Consider the following 16,337-nt stretch of genomic DNA (forward strand, 5'->3'; position numbering starts at 1 on the left):
GTCCGATTCTCTCTCGAACAGTGCTGTATAATAGACCCTCAGTGCTTAGGCAGGCCAGCAGCCAAGTCACGTCTTGGGATTTTAAATTCTTACTTAAATCTGATGGCACGTTAGGACACATTCCTTTCCCTGCCATCCTCCCTCTCCCTTGGTTTCCCCGCGATATTTTAAGACTGCTGGTCAGCAACAAGTTTACTGATGCTCCCAGTCCTACCTGGGTTTCTTACCCAACCGACATGGTGATCAGTCATGCCTGCCTGAGTCTATTGCTTTCAGGGCCACACGGTTAGTACTGGACTTATTTGAGTTGTCCTGTTGCGGTCGCCAATTCTGTAAGATCTGAGACCCTCAGATGTACTAGTGAGCACTAGTAATTAAGTACCCCGCTAGGACTCCAAGGACTCAATTAGTGCCCAATAATTCGACTCAAGATCATATTGGTAAAGTCCAGTATACAAAGTTTTTATTGAGAGCAATAACATAATCATATTACACTATAATATTTATAGTCAAGCAATCAGTAGTTAATAGTCAATCAGGCATTATATTACCCATCTAGGTGACTTCAGTGATCAACTGGACACGAGGTTAGCCCTAAGGCAGCATTGGTCCCTCGATGTTGAGTGGCTTAGATCTCTCGTGTCTGTGTTTCTAATTACGGACGGGACGATCTTTATACCTGGTTTCCCGGTGTGTACATGCAGCCCCTCACATGGGCTAGTGCCCACCATCTTGTACTGCCTCGTTTGTGGCTAGTCAGGATGTAAGATGTTTGCCCAACTTCTCAAATTCAGCTGACCGCAGCAACTGACATCCCTTTGTTCCTTATCTTGAGGTAGCCGTACTAAATTCGTTACTGTCTCAAGGCTACTGCCTTGATTGTTGCTCATTGTCTTGAGGTAGCCGTACTAAATTCGTAACTGTCTCAAGGCTACTGCCTTGATTGTTGTTCATTGTCTTGAGGTAGCCGTACTAAATTCGTAACTGTCTCAAGGCTACTGCCTTGATTGTTGTTCATTGTCTTGAGGTAGCTGTACTAAATTCGTTACTGTCTCAAGGTTGCTGCCTTGATTAGCCTTCTTTAACTTAGTCAAACATTTTATCCTATTCATCCTCATCCCACAGTCTTAAGCTTTAATATATATGTTACATGACCCCTTTTACCTCTAAGTAAGGTGGGCTGGATGGGCTGAATGGCCTCCTTCTGTGCTGTAACCATTCTATGATTCTATATAACTTAGATGACATCTGTCCAGTGGAGTATAGTTCCCAGGCTGTATGGAAAAATGTAAACGTTTCAGCGTGTCCTTGACATTTATGGCATTTATTGGATTCAGGGTGTAGGTTGGGGAGGTGGTCTGACCCAGTAAATACAGTATTGCCTGTTTGGCAGGTGTACATAAGAACATAAGAAATAGGAGCAGAAGTTGGCCATATGGCTCCTCGAGCCTGTTCCACCATTCAATAAGATCTTTGCTGATCTTAAGCCTCAACTCCACTTTTCCGCCTGATCCCCATATCCCTTGATTCCTTAGAATCCAAAAATCTATCAATGACTGAGCATCCACAGCCCTCTGGGGTAGAGAAGTCCAAAGATTCACAGCCCTCTGAGTGAAGAAATTTCTCCTCATCTCTGTCCTAAGTAGCCGATCCCTTATCCTGCGACTATGCCCCCTAGTTCTAGACTCTCTGGCGAAGGGAAATAATCTCTCAGCATCTACCCTGTCAAGCCCTCTCAGAATCTTATATGTTTCAATGATCTCCTTTCATTCTTCTAAACTCCAGAAAGTATAGGCCCATTCTACTCAATCTGTCCTCATAGGACAACCCTCTCATCCCAGGAATCAATCTAATGAACCTTCACTGCACCGCCTCTAAGGCAAGTATATCCTTCCTTAGGTAAGGAGACCAAAACTGTACACGGTACTCCAGGTGTGGTCTCACCAAAACCCTGTACAACTGTAGCAAGACTTCCTTACTCTTGTACTCCAACTCCCTTGCAATAAAGGCCAACATACCATTTGCCTTCCTAATTGCTTGCTGTACCTGCATGTTAACTTTCTGTGTTTTGTGTACAAGGACACCCAAATCCCTCTGAACACCAACATTTAATAGTTTCTCACCCTTTAAAAATATTCTGTTTTTCTATTCTTCCTACCAAAGCGAATAACCTCACATTTCCCCACATTATACTCCATCTGCCACCTTCTTGCCCACTGTAAGAAATACGATTTCTAGACCAAATCTTAATCATGTATCCCATCATGAAAAGCTTCAGGCGCTTGGCTAAAAAGCCAGGCTTTGGGCAGACCTTCCGTCTGTGAGAATACAAAGGGAGGCAATATTCCACAGGGAATGATTATCTGACATCAGGCAAAGTGATTGGGAATATTGCAGAGACAATAGAAGCGTGAAACAGACACACTGAATACCAATTGTCAGAAACAGATAACAAGAAGTCCCAAAGACTCAGGACCTGGACACAGACTAATCCTGTTATGTTAATTGCAGGAGCTTTGTGCAGATAATCAGGTGACCTTCATGATTGGCATATATAGGATGAGATATCCTAAATGTCTGCATCTGCACAATCCAAATACACAAAAAGATAAGGGTATGTCCCACCCTCATAACCTAGATAGGATTGACAATAGTTAACACCATATAAGGATATCCAAAAGATGTCTGGAACAATGGGCACCCTGAGGGGAAGATGTCCGGGACAGATGACATCATGAGACTAATGTCGTTAAGCTACTAGAAGCAACTATGCTTCAGAAAGATATATAAACTGGGACACTGTCCCACTAAAAGGCAAAAGCAACTTCTTGGGACGACGGAGGTCCAGATACCCTACAAACCAGGTCTGATCAGCTTGAGATTTCCTAGGGTCAGGTTGTACATCCTTGTTTATTTGATATAACTGTATTAGAACATTGTTATATAAATACTTGTTGTTTGGTATAACCGCATTAGAACGTTGTTCTTGTGTCTATAATAAAGCTTGCATGTTCGGTCACACTCAGGCCCGAATCATCATGTAAGTTATTATTAAGAAGGATTAACAACCCTTGGTAGCATTATTAATAGCATATTTCCAACACCCACTCACTTAACCTGTCTATATCTCTTTGCAGACTCTTTGTGTCCTCATCACAGCTTACCTTCCCACCTAGTTTTGTATCATCAGCAAATTTGGATACATTACATTCGGTCCCCTCGTCTAAGTCATTAATATAGATTGTAAATGGCTGAGGCCCAAGCACTGATCCTTGGGGTACCCCACTAGTAACAGCCTGCCAACCTGAAAATGACCTGTTTATCCCTGCTCTCTGTTTTCTGTCCGTTAACCAATCCTCTATTCATGCAAATATATTACCCCCAACCGCATGAGCCCTTACCTTGTGTAACAACCTTTCGTGTGGCACATTATCAAATGCCTTTTGAAAATCCAAATGTACTATATCCACTGGTTCCCCTTTATCTACCCTGCTAGTTACATCCTCAAAAAACTCTAATAGATTTGTCAAACACTATTTCCCTTTCATAAAACCATGTTGACTCTGCCTAATCATGTTATGATTTTCTAATTGCCCTGCTACCACGTCCTTAATAATGGATTCCAACATTTTCCCGACAACTGATATCAGGCTAACTGGCCTCTAGTTCCCTGTTTTCTCTCTCCCTCCTTTCTTGAATAGCAGGGTTATATTTGCTACCTTCCAATCCACTGGGACCGTTCTAGAATCTAGGGAATTTTGGAAGATCACAATCAATGCATCCACTATCTCTGCAGCCTCCTCTTTTGGAACCCTAGGATGTAGGCCATCAGGTCCAGGGGATTTGTCTGCTTTTAATTTCTCCAGTACATTTTCTTTAATAATATTAATTATTTTAAGTCCTTCACTCTCATTAGACCCTTGGTTTCCTATTATTTCTGTAATTTTTTTGTGTCTTACACTGTGAAGGCAAATACAAATTATTTGTTTAACGTCTCTGCCATTTCCTTATTCTCCTTTATAATTTTTATAATTTTTCCTGTCTCAGCTTCTAATGGACCCACGTTTACTTTCACTACTCTCTTCCTTTTTACATACTTGGAGAAGCTCTTACAATCTGTTTTTATATTTCTTGGTAGTTTACTCTCATATTTTATTTTCTCCCTCTTCCTCAATTTTTTGCTGGTTTCTAAAACTCTCCCAATCCTCAGGCTTACTACTTTTCTTGGCATCATTATAAGGCTCTTTTAATCTAATACTATCCCTAACTTCTTTAGTTAGCCACGGATAGATCACTTTTCCCATGGAATTTTTATTTCTCAATGGAATGTATATTCACTGAGAATTATGAAATATTTCTTTAAATGTTCGCCATTGCTTATCTACTGTCATATCTTTTAATCTACTTTTCCAATCTACCTTAGCCAACTCGTCCCTCATACCTATGTAATTGGCTTTGTTTAAGTTTAAGACTCTAGTTTAGGACTTAAGTATGTCACTCTTGAACTCAATGTGAAATGTCTATCATATCATGATCACTCTTCCCCAGAGGATCCATTACTATGAGATTACTAATTAACCCTGTCTCATTACACAAGACAAGATCTAAAATAGCCTGTTCCCTGGTTGATTCCACAACATATTGTTCTAGGAAACTGTCTTGAATACATTTTATGAATTCTTCCTCCAAACTACTTTTGCTAATTTGATTTGCCCAGTCTATATGAAGTGTGCTATTTTTGCAAACCCTTACAGACATATTTCAGAATTAGTGACATTACATTTACGATTCTGTTGACAACATAAAAGAAACCTAAAAGACTCAGAACATACAAGTGCTCCCAATTCTGCTACCGATTCTTCTCGGCTCCTGTGCAAATAATTTATATATAAAAATAGGGCTTGCCCCTATTGAACTTGCCCCTTTTCACTCATACCTACCATTAAAAGTGTCAAGTGAGGAGGGGAGGTAGGCGGCACTCTTGGATCTTGGATCCATGGGAACTGAACAAATCAGAGCTGACAAGCGCAATATCATTGAACCTTATTAGATGTGCCTCCCATATATAGACAGCAGAGCGGTCCATACTCTGCTGCTAATGCTTGTGCAATGGTTTCTGTGGAATTCAAGGGCATTAATTTTTTCAGACTTAATATTGCTAATGGGTTTGCTTGTTGTCTGTGCAATCGTGTAATTTGTAATGTAAGTGGAGTTTTGAAGAGAATGAACTGATTCAACTGAAGAGCAAATCAAAATAAACCTTTCACTTTCCGTTCCTTGAGTTTGCTTACTCTAAAACATGGAGCCACCTGGGAACGAGTCACTTGGGACTTCAGTGAGGTAAACGGCAAATGATCACCAACAAATAGAACCATTAAGCAGGCTTCACATTAACTGGTTCATGCAGCTTATTACCAAATAAGTGATGCGGAGATTGGAGCAATATTAGCCAAGTAGGGTGTTGCAACAGTTGAAACCAACTGTGCACCATCATCAGTTGGTGGGATGAACTTTGATTACCCCCAACTCTACTGAGTTCCTGATTTTTGCCAAATGCAAGAGCTGGCACTTTCTTCAGGGTAATGGGGGTGGTTGGAAATCAAAGGGATAATTTGAGGAGAACAAGGGGGGAGTCCAAAGAGAAAATACAGGGATTTACACTCTTCGAAACAAATACAGTGCCATACTCTGCCCACTGGCAGAATGTTTTACTGCACCGTGTCATAGTGCGGCTTACAAGTCACCCAGAAGGATCGCCAATCACTTTTGCCAGATGCCAACTCCAGATGCTGCAGGCAAACCTCCCAGCTGCAGTGCTCCACACAGGGCAATGCTGACACAGGTGATTTGCTCTGGAAAGGATCAGGAGACTGGTCAGTTACACTATGAGTTCCAGATCTGACCTGGAAAGGTTTGAGGAGGATACCTGTGGTGAACAGCAGAGATATCTGGTGGGTGGGGTTGGGTTGGCCAACCTGGAACTATTCTGGCTGGGTATTCTGCAGCGAGTGACTCACCTCCTGTCTCCCCGAAGCCTTTCTACCATCTACAAGGCACAAGTCAGGAGTGTGATGGAATACTCTCCACTTGCCTGGATGAGTGCAGCTCCAACAACACCATTCAGGACAAAGCAGCCCGCTTGATTGGCACCCCATCCACTACCTTAAACATTCACTCCCTCCACCACCAGAGCACCGTGGCTGCAGTGTGTACCATCTACAAGATGCACTGCAGCAACTCGCCAAGGCTTCTTCGACAGCACCTCCCAAACCCTCGATCTCTACCACCAAGAAGGACAAGGGCAGCAGGCACATGGGAACACCACCACCTGCATGTTCCCCTCCAAGTCACACACCATCCTGAGTTATGTAAGAACATAAGAAATAGGAGCAGGAATAGGCCACATGGCCCCTCGAGCCTACTCCGCCATTCAATCAGATCATGGCCGATCTTCGATCTCAACTCCACTTTCCTGCCAATCCCCATATCCCTTGGAAATATATCGCCGTTCCTTCATCGTCGCTGGGTCAAAATCCTGGAACTCCCTACCTAACAGCACTGTGGGAGAACCTTCACCATACGGACTGCAGCGGTTCAAAAAGGCAGCTCAGCATCACCTTCTCAAGGGCAATTAGGGATGGGTAATAAATGCTGGCCTTGCCAGTGACTCCCACATCCCATGAACGAATAAAGAAAAAAAAATTCTCATCCATCCCTGGCCGTCTATATAATGTTGGCAGAAGCCTCGGTTACAGTCGCTGGCCCGCTCTATCGATGACCCTTTGGTATGTTCAGAAGTGGGAAGGGAAGAAACATACAGGGGGAAGGGAATGAAATGTGAAAGATAAACTTTTATAGCTGATCAGTAGAACTAGAGGACTGCGCTTGAAAGGGGGTAAATTTAAAACTAATCTACGGAAACCAGATTTCAGTGAGCGAGTGGTGGAAACAGTTAGTATTGATTCACTCAAATGCAAATTAAATATCTTTCATAAAATAATATTTTGGGATACAGTTTATGAGTAATTTGAGATATGATGTGTGGGATGTATAACATGCTTGGGAGGATAAAGGTGACTTGGGACCCATGGTTCCCAAAGTTCTCCAACACTGGGGTTTTCCTCGCCTCATGTCTGGATCTGTTGTAGATTAATTGATTGAGATTGATTGCTATGATTAGTCAACAACTCCATTCTCATTGTATCATGTGAGTACCAGGACGGTAGAAGGTGAACTGGATGGACCGAGGACTTTATTTGTTAAGCAATTCCAATGTTCCTATGAACAAATTAGTAGCATTAGTGACTGGGTTTCACCTGAGGCTGCAAGAGTTTTAATTAGTTTTACTACTGTAAACTGTGATTCTAACCAATTAATTTTAATTAAAGATGAGTACACTTAATCAAAATAGCTACAGATGTTTTTGGTCCCTGTAGACAAAAGGGAGATGCCCTGATCCCTACAGACAGGTTATCTGAGGCATTGTCATGCTAAATATTGGAGACTGGTAGCTGCTGATAGCCAATGCAGAGCTGCCAGACCTGAGTTATACTGCTAGCGCTGCATGGCTCTCTGAAATAGCAGGGCTATGCACTCAGCGGCATCTGAATGCCAGTTGAATTTTAAGGTTTGCGGTGTCCACACCACAGACAACATTAAAAGTTTCAAAATCCATCTTTGTGCAATTCTTTAAAAAAATGTTTTGCTTTGCACCAATCATAGTTGTACAGAGCTCAATGTTTAAATTGTCTGGCAACTTCACATCCTATATTATCCTATATGATTTGTGAAACTGTTTGGCCTTCATGCATACTGCCTGGTATAGGAGAGTGTCAACCATGGCTCAGTTGGCAACAACAACAACTTGCATTTATATAGCACCTTCAAAGTAGTAAAACATCCCAAGGCGCTTCACAGGAGTGTTATCAAACAAAATTTGACACCGAGCCACATGGGAGATATTAGGACAGGTGAGAATGTGTAGGTTTTAAGCAGCGTCTTAAAGAAGGAGAGAGCTGTCGTGAGGTGGAGAGATTTAGGGAGGAAATTCCAGTGCTAAGCGCCTAGATGGCTGAAGGCACGCCCACCGATGGTAGAGCAGAGGAGATGGCGGATGCACAAGAGGCCAGAATTGGAAGATTGCAGAGATCGCGGAGGGTTGTAGAGCTGGAGGAGTTACAGGGGTAGGGGGCAGCGAGGCCATGGAGGGATTTGCAAACAAGGATAAGAATTTTAAAATCTCGCATTGGAGTCAGAAGGTTGTGGGTTCAAGACGCCCTCCAGAGACTTGAGCACAAAAATCTGGACTGAGAGAGTGCTGCACTATCGGAGGTGCTGTCTTTCGGATGAGAGGTTAAACCAAGGCCCCGTCTGCCCGCTCAGGTGGATGTAAATGATCCCATGGCCACAATTTCAAAGAAGAGCGAGGAAGTTCTCCCCGATCTCCTGGCCAATATTTATCCCACAACCAGCATCACTAAAAACAGACGATCACATTGCTGTTTGTGGGGCCTTGCTGTAGGCAGATTGGCTGCTGCATTTCCTACATTACAGGAGCGACTGCACTTCGAATAGTCCTTCATTGGCTGTAAAGCGCTTCGGGGTGTCCTGAGGTTGTGAAAGGCGCTATATAAATGCAAGTTCTTTCTTTCTATAACTGGGCTACCAGACTTCACAGCAATTCACCCAAGTCCTTGCAGAGAGGTGGACACTAATATCCCTGCAGGCAGGTCTGCAGGCTCTGTATTACAGGGAACTATGTCTAACTACACATTTGAATGAATGATTCATAGCAGGAGGAAAACCAGCCAAACTGTTAATTCGTTTATAAGAACATAAGAAATAGGAGCAGGAGCAGGCCAATCGGCCCCTCGAGCCTGCTCCGCCATTCAATAAGATCATGGCTGATCTGGTCCTAACCTCAAATCTAAAATCATGTCCAATTTCCCGCCCGCTCCCCGTAACCCTTAATTCCCTATGTAGGACTAAGTTGTTATTTTTCAGATGTAAGGAATCTTACAACACCAGGTTATAGTCCAACAGCTTTATTTGAAAATCACAAGCTTTTTCAGTGAACACATATTCAACATTTACCTGAGGAAGGAGGAAGCCTCCGAAAGCTTGTGAATTTAAAATAAAATTGCTGGACTATAACTTGGTGTTGTAAAATTGTTTACATATTTAATAGCAAGTTCAAATAAAGAATTAATTGAAAGAAAAGTATTTCGGGGTGGTCAGTGTGTGTGTTTCCCCCCCGCCCCCCCCCGCAATGCATTTTTTTTTTCTTTCCGTAATGACAGTAGCAATGCCGCGCCTTTAATTCGATTGCTGTCGGCCAAAGGTTCCAAGGGCTGCGGACCTGCCCCTTTAAGTGCCGGCGAGTGGGTTCCGCCGCTGGTTACAATGGAAAAGGAGCCGGGATCGGAGCAGAGGCGCCGCCGACAGCAGCAGCTCCGCACTCGGGAGCTTTGATTTTTTTTTTTCCCCCTTCCTCCACCTCCACCTCCTCCTCCCCGAGCGAATCGTTTGAGGCCGAAGAGACCCCGACCCTCGCCGGATAACTCTCTTCTCCCACCACCCCATCCCCGGGGACCAAGGGGGCGCCCGTTTACCGGCAGCAAAAAAAAATACACCCCCCCCCCCCCTCAGCCTAGACCCAGAGCCCGCTGTACAGACGCCGAGTCAAAGGAGCGAGGGAACAATAGGAGGCGAGGAGTGTCCCGCTGTAAGTGGGGCTGGGACCCCCCGGGGGGGGAGGGAAGGGAAGGGAAGGGATCGGGTCTGGAGGACACGCCCGGGGCGGTGGTTGGGAGCCGGGGTGGGAGAGGTGGGTTTACTCGGTGCTGCTAAACTTGTCTGTCTGTGTTTGTTTCCGCGATCCCAGTGCTGGATCCCGAGCCCCGGGCTCCGGTCCATTTCATTTTCACTTTCACTGTTTCATTATTGGTCCGTATTAAAAGTTCAGTGCAACACTTTTTTTTTTCTCTCTCGCTTCTTTGACAACGTCTGCACTTTTAATTCCTCTTTCTCAATCTACGAAATTAAATTGTTTATTTTTTTTCCCTCTCTCTCTCTCTCTTAGATTATTGTTTTTTTTTTGCTGCTGTCGCCTCTTTTAACAATCCAGAGTGAAATCTGACTTGAGTGTTGGTCAGTTGCTGTTTAAGGGGGTTTTTATTTTTCAACAAAGTTCTTCCCTGAAAACTTCTACTTACCAAAACATTAAGAATCCCCCCCCCCCCACTTCGTGAGTGGGGCTCCCAGTTGCATGGATCTGATTATAACTGGAGACAACAACAATTCAGAATCGTAAATATTTTTTTTAAAAAAAATATTATTTATAAACTAGGCGGCTCAAAGGAAAAAAAAACCCAAGAAAGTTGACAGGAGATTTGGCGCCAACATTAACTACAGGAACCGATTTATTATTTATATATTAAAACGTTTTTCTCTCTCGCTCTCATGTATATAGAATATATGGAGCGATTGTTAGTGTGTTCATTCCTGTCGGTCTATTGATAGACCACAGAGTGAGTCTGTTCTACAGGACATTCCAGCCTCTGTTTCTGGGTAATTATATATGCTTTCAGTTGATTTCGGTCCAATGCTGTGTGTGTTGTCCACAAAGACTGAATATAGTGTCACCGTATTAATCCTGTGTTTAATAAAGTAGCCAGGTGGTTCCTGATCTGCTAAAGTTAGTGATAGGATGGAGATACAAGTCACTGTTCATTTTGTCTCTGAATTGGTTTTCTCTTGCCTTGCTGTTCCCTTTTAAAAAAAATTAAATTGTGCTTATTGCAATCATTTGATTTTCACCTTAGACCCACACTGGATGATCATAGTTTCCCTCTATATTAGCAGACTGCTTAAATTCTTGACCAAACAGTGTTGAGAGTGAATTACTTATTTTATTAAAAGGTTTTTTTTTTATTAAGCAGTGGCCCCTCTTAAGCCTCTCTATCTCTCTCTTTGATGGATGCTCCATCATCTGGTTGAAACTACTGTTTTACTGTAGGGTATATCCTTCTTTTAGACGGGGAAGCTGGAAGGGACGATGACTAGTACCTGTTCTATTCTGATGGCTGTCTGCCTGCTTAATCCTGCACATGTACAACAGATTACGTTGAGTATAGATTCATTGTTGTGTCCCAAATTTGCTCTCCTTGTACTTTCCCTTTTTCTCCGAAGCAGGATGTGCACCGGACAATATCGTGTTCCTGTTGGGTATGCTGTGGTAAACGCTGCTTAAAACCCACAGCTGCTTGAAGCTGGCTCTTTATATTATGACTGACTGATGAATTTTGTGACTGGTTTAGAGTTCTGCCTTCTTTTGTTAACTCTACGGCAAGAATAGAACATTTTTGCCATGTACGCTGTGCATTCACTCAAAATGTCTTGTCGATTTGGTGAATTAACTGCAATAATGGCTGTGTGGGGCAAATTGTAGTCCCCCAGTGCATTGAAGGCCAGAGAGAGTAGTTCACAACTCAATGGGAGCACCTATCGAATCTCCTCAGCCTGACTGAATGTAGGGAATTTCAGGAAGAGCTGTGTCCAGATAGTCACACCAGAACGTGAAATGCTTTGTTGTCCTGATCCTTGCTTTCTTGTAAAAGGGTACTCGCTCAGACAGAAATGTTGATTTGTGTCTTTTAGTCAGTCAGCGTTTTATTTGTCTAGTAAGAGTGGGAGTAGTAGATTCCTCATCCCAATGCTTTGTGTGTATGTATATATATATATATGTGTGAATGACACCTCCCTCTCTCTTTCGCCCCCCCCTCACCACCTCTGAAAACAACCCCCCCATCCCCCAAAAACTGAGTAAGGGACATCACCAATTAATTTGAAGCAGAAACTGTCCGTTTAGGGGAAATTTGAAAGTGGCCAGTCCACTTGAATTTAAATGTGATATTCTTGAATCCTTTCCAAAGGTGTGAGTTTACCTGTTGGGGACAGGAGTACAATGAAAGCCAATATTGGATTTAATACATCAAATGTTGGAGCATGCATTTTGAAGTGTGTGATATCTGCTATGATCATTGCTACATGTAAAATTCATCTCTGCTGTTTTAAAATCACAATATATTCAGTGAAAAAAGTTTGCCGAGGGCATTTTAACATCTGGACTCAACTTAGATGCAGTGCACATTTTTTATCGTAAAAAGATCCATTGCATACAACGGATAGTTTTCTGTAAATTTCCATTTCTGAATATCATTCTCAGAATTATTTATTTACTGTTTACACAGGGCCCCTTATCGAGCTTAAACAAAGAGTTGCTAATCCGGCTAAGGTTCCATTGGACAAACGAGACATACTTATTTACAACAGGGCTCCACAGTAAGGGACCTTCTTAGAAAAAAAACTGAGGAAAACAAAAGGATCGCAGTGTACAAGTGTGTGCAGAGCAAAGAAAGCATACTTGTAGTCTACTAAAAAGAAGAGTAAGGTTCTGTGAGTAAGGTTTTGTTGACTAATCTAAAAGGGCTATAACTTAATAAATGTTAATGCTGTCTCGGCACAGAGTCCAGTGTCTGCTGCATGCTGCCTCAGGATGTGTGTGTCTCAATGCTCGGTTGGGGCTCTGTGCCTCACTCTGTGTTAGCCCTGAAACCTTGAAGCTTATGAGGTTGAAAAGGATTTTCTTTGTAAACCCAGGAGTTTCCACGATTCCAAAGTTTGATTTTCTCCTTCAGTGTCGCTGAAACCCGATTACTTCAGGGCAATTCAGTTCGCCATCCTAATGACAACAGTAATGGTTGGAAAATGTCCTTTTTTAAAAAGAATAATTGTCACTCGACAGCTCTCTAAACAAATATTTTTGGAACTTATGTGCCCGTTTGTCTGCATTACGGCTTGAAGGCTTTTTTGTTTCAAGGTTGTCGTGTGATTACTTCAGGACTTTTTTGTTGTTGCTGCAAAGACCTCCCTATTGTGGAAATCGGTAGGTGTTGAAAGACCAGGATAATGGTCTGAAAGGTCACGGAGTAATCTCGCTTCAGCACCGAGAACAATAGGAATGGGATTGTATATTCTGTGCAATTCTGAAACCTCTGTGCTCATACGTAGCTAGGGCATAGGTTTCATCCGCCTCCTAAACACTGGTCAAATTTGAGGCCTTTTAGCTTGTGTTAAAGAACGACAAATTTGTGATTAAGCGTTAACTTTTTGATCATTCTGAATCCAAACTAAAATCTTACTGGCCTAAATTATAAGTGGGAAATCGCACGAACGCTATACATGCATGCTGGTGTCGTGAAATCCAGCGCTTGAGCTCTGCTTTGAAAATGGGAATCAGTTGTGAGAATGTTTATGTCTGGTCTTGGGATTTGGTTTCACACTGGTGCTGGATTGGCAACAGCAACAAACAGGGTAGAATTTTTTTTAATAAAAAGATCTGAAGTCTTTACGTGGATTCAGCTGCTGTTTAACTTTGCACCTAAATTGGGTTCATTTAAAATGTTGTCCTGTTTTCCCCTTCTCGGTGATGCACTTAATTTCGCCGATCCCAGTCGGGCCTGTGGAGTAGCCTTCCGTTAACTGCCAGGATTGCTGCCGTGGGTGGGGAAGGGAGGGAGGGAGGGAGGGAGAAGGGTTTTGAATTGTGTGTAATAGAAAATTGGAAAGTCCAGTTGAGATGTCATTAAGAGCCCTGAAGGGTTCAGGGTGGTTTAGGTTGATTCTAAAGGGCACCGCGTTACACAGCAGATGCCAGCAAAGGCTTTTGCCCTGCACTGTGTTAAGTCCAGGTGGGCAGGGTAGGAGAAATGGTGTGTGCGATGTGATTATTCTTAGTCCGTGCCACTTGTTTCAAATGATTCTGATGGAACGTAATGTTAATTTTAACAAAGATATTTATCTTGCTAAATTGGACTGGTACTGTTGGGAGAGAGTAAAGTGCGTAAGCTGGTATTGTTAGGGAGGGGGGGCGGTTAAAGCCTGCAGGTTGGCACGATGCTGCATGGGCGAGAACTGTGGGATGAGGGGCTGAGTAGTGTGAATGGAGTAGGTTGGGACAACTGGGGTAAAATGTACGTGGCTGGCACTGTCTGGAAAGGGAAGCTGAGTGGGCCGGGTACCCGCGGGCTAATCGTTACATGGACACGGCACAGAATGCGTTTCCTGTTGGGGTGGAAACGGAATGTGTGTATGTCAGTGCACGATGTCACCAGAAAATCGATGGAAAATATCATAATGATGTATAAAGTGGTAGGGTGGAGTGGGTTTCTCAGTTTGTCCCTGAGAGTTGACTGTAAGTAACTGATTTACCACTGCTAGTAGATTAATATTGAAAAATACTATCGAGTCAAGTGAGGCACTGCAGGATTTGTTGTTGTCTGGCCCAGTTACTGTGCTATACATTGTATACGGTTGCATCCTGTTTACCGTGGCCAGTAACTCAGCAGGTATTCTGCAATCAACACAGCCTCGGGCTCTCAATAACCTGGCTCTCAGGTGGCACAGAGCTCGCTCGGCCCTTACGTTGCTGCTTTTGTTTGTTTGTTTGTGTGTGTGTGTGTGTGTGTGTGTGTGTGTGTGTGTGTGTGTTATATATAATCACACACATAAATATACACACACACACATGAAATGATGACCCGCACCAGTCCAGTATAAAGATGATCAGCTGAACCCATCATGCAATAAATAAGGGAGAACTTCAAAGAGATCTTGGCCGCACTCCGAATTTAATTTAGTGCCGTGCCGTGGGCTTATCGGTGAGCACTGGGACTGTGGGACCTTTAACAGCAGATTTAGATTGATTTCAAAGTTGAGTAGCTCTCTCCCCTGATCGACTGACTAGCACTGTTGATTCGAAGGAACCTTCGTGTTGAAATCCTAGTCAGAAGGGGGAAAGAGGGTAACGTTTTGAGTTGGTTTTGTTTCCAGCAGGCGAGGGTTGAGCCAATGAGTCTTGTTCAAATATATTGAACGTGGAACTGAATCTGCTGTAATTATTAATAATAATATAGTGGTATTTAACTAATTGTGGTACCTTTTTAAACTCTGAATTTGTTTCAAATTAATCTTATAAATTTTGGGCTGCTGAAAAGTTACAAAATTAAATAAATATATTTCTCTTTCTTCTCCTCTGCCCGCCTTTCTCGGAATCTAAATCAAAAACTGAGCTTGTGATTGTTCTCTAACTGCTAAAAGAATCTGAATTTGATTCCGTGTTCATCTGAGAGCCACTTACTTTGAGATTGGATCCTCTGATGACCATTTGCAGCTCAAAATCATTCTTTTATTTCTCACCGTAGACTCGAAAGAATATTCTGGAGATAGAAATGCCATTATCGTAACATGACTGGGGTTTGATCTCTGCAGCCTCTTAAACACTCGGCTCTGCAGTCTTTGCCTGACGAGTGTTTTCCATCGGGGCTGAGGGAGTGAGTTGTGCCTTTTTAATCCTTTTGGGATCTACCTGTAGCAGTGAAAATGATATGAACAACTTTTTAAAAAAAAACCCTCGCCTGCTTGCCTCTAAAGTCTTTGTGCTATTGCTTGATTTGCCTCTTGAGTTGAGTTTACAACAGGGCCTCCGTGGCCTGCTGAAACATGAGGTGGGGGTAACGCTGTGGAGGAGTCCGAGGAAGAGAGTGCTTTTAGAAGTTAGAAGCCAAAAAAGTATCTGCACAGCTTCCTTCTTGAGTTAAAGCTGTGCATGCAAGGAATCCAGGATACACAATGTAACATTGATTTTTTTTTAAACTGAAGAATTGTGGAGCGTACAATGAGAGAGGTCCATAGTTTGAGCTTATATGCGTACATTATTTACACGGTATCCGATACGGCCTCTTATCAGCAACATTCATTTCCTTTCAGTTATTTATTGACTGTTCAATTTTTTTTAATGTTTCAATTTTGACTCACAGTGAAGGTGGCAGTGCGATTCATACTGTTAAAACCACAGCTGTTGTATGCAGTGAGTGTAAGGTACAATATTTTTGTTGCTGTGTACGTGACCCAGTCGGAAAAAAATCATAAGTTTTTTTTAAACAGTGAGAGCGAATCTGATCAACTTTGCTAACCAGTCAAGACTATACAATTCCCCGTTGCAAATGGAATAAACTCTTTCATTCGAAGGTGTTTTTTTTTTCTGGGGACCGGTGGTGCAATTTTTGTCGCCAGTTATTTACTGCGACAAGATGCGCCATTCTCCTTCGATTGTGTCTGCGTGCATTCTCTGCGATAGATGTGTACGCAATCTGTCAAACCTCGATACAATTAAGCAGCATCTCCTCGCAGCAGCAGAGTTTATAAAGCTCGCTCTTAGTTTTAGACGGTAGGTGAGGACAGTGGGTATTATTTAATTTGGTTTCTGGTGGCAATAG

At 42.8% G+C, this 16,337-nt stretch overlaps 1 protein-coding gene across 3 annotated transcripts in view; it reads left to right on the forward strand.

Annotated features, from left to right (window-relative positions):
- Window positions 1–9,375: 9,375 nt before the first annotated feature.
- Window positions 9,376–16,337, forward strand: part of LOC137344575 (transcription factor SOX-13-like) — a 132,226-nt gene continuing 125,264 nt past the window's right edge. For all 3 annotated transcript variants that reach the window (XM_068007629.1, XM_068007631.1, XM_068007630.1), the window contains exon 1: window positions 9,376–9,724. The gene's annotated coding sequence lies outside the window, so the exon portion shown is untranslated. The remainder of the gene's footprint in view (window positions 9,725–16,337) is intronic.

The sequence above is a fragment of the Heptranchias perlo genome, chromosome 27 (genome assembly GCF_035084215.1).
Source record: "Heptranchias perlo isolate sHepPer1 chromosome 27, sHepPer1.hap1, whole genome shotgun sequence".
In the NCBI taxonomy this organism is placed as follows: Eukaryota; Metazoa; Chordata; class Chondrichthyes; order Hexanchiformes; family Hexanchidae; genus Heptranchias; species Heptranchias perlo.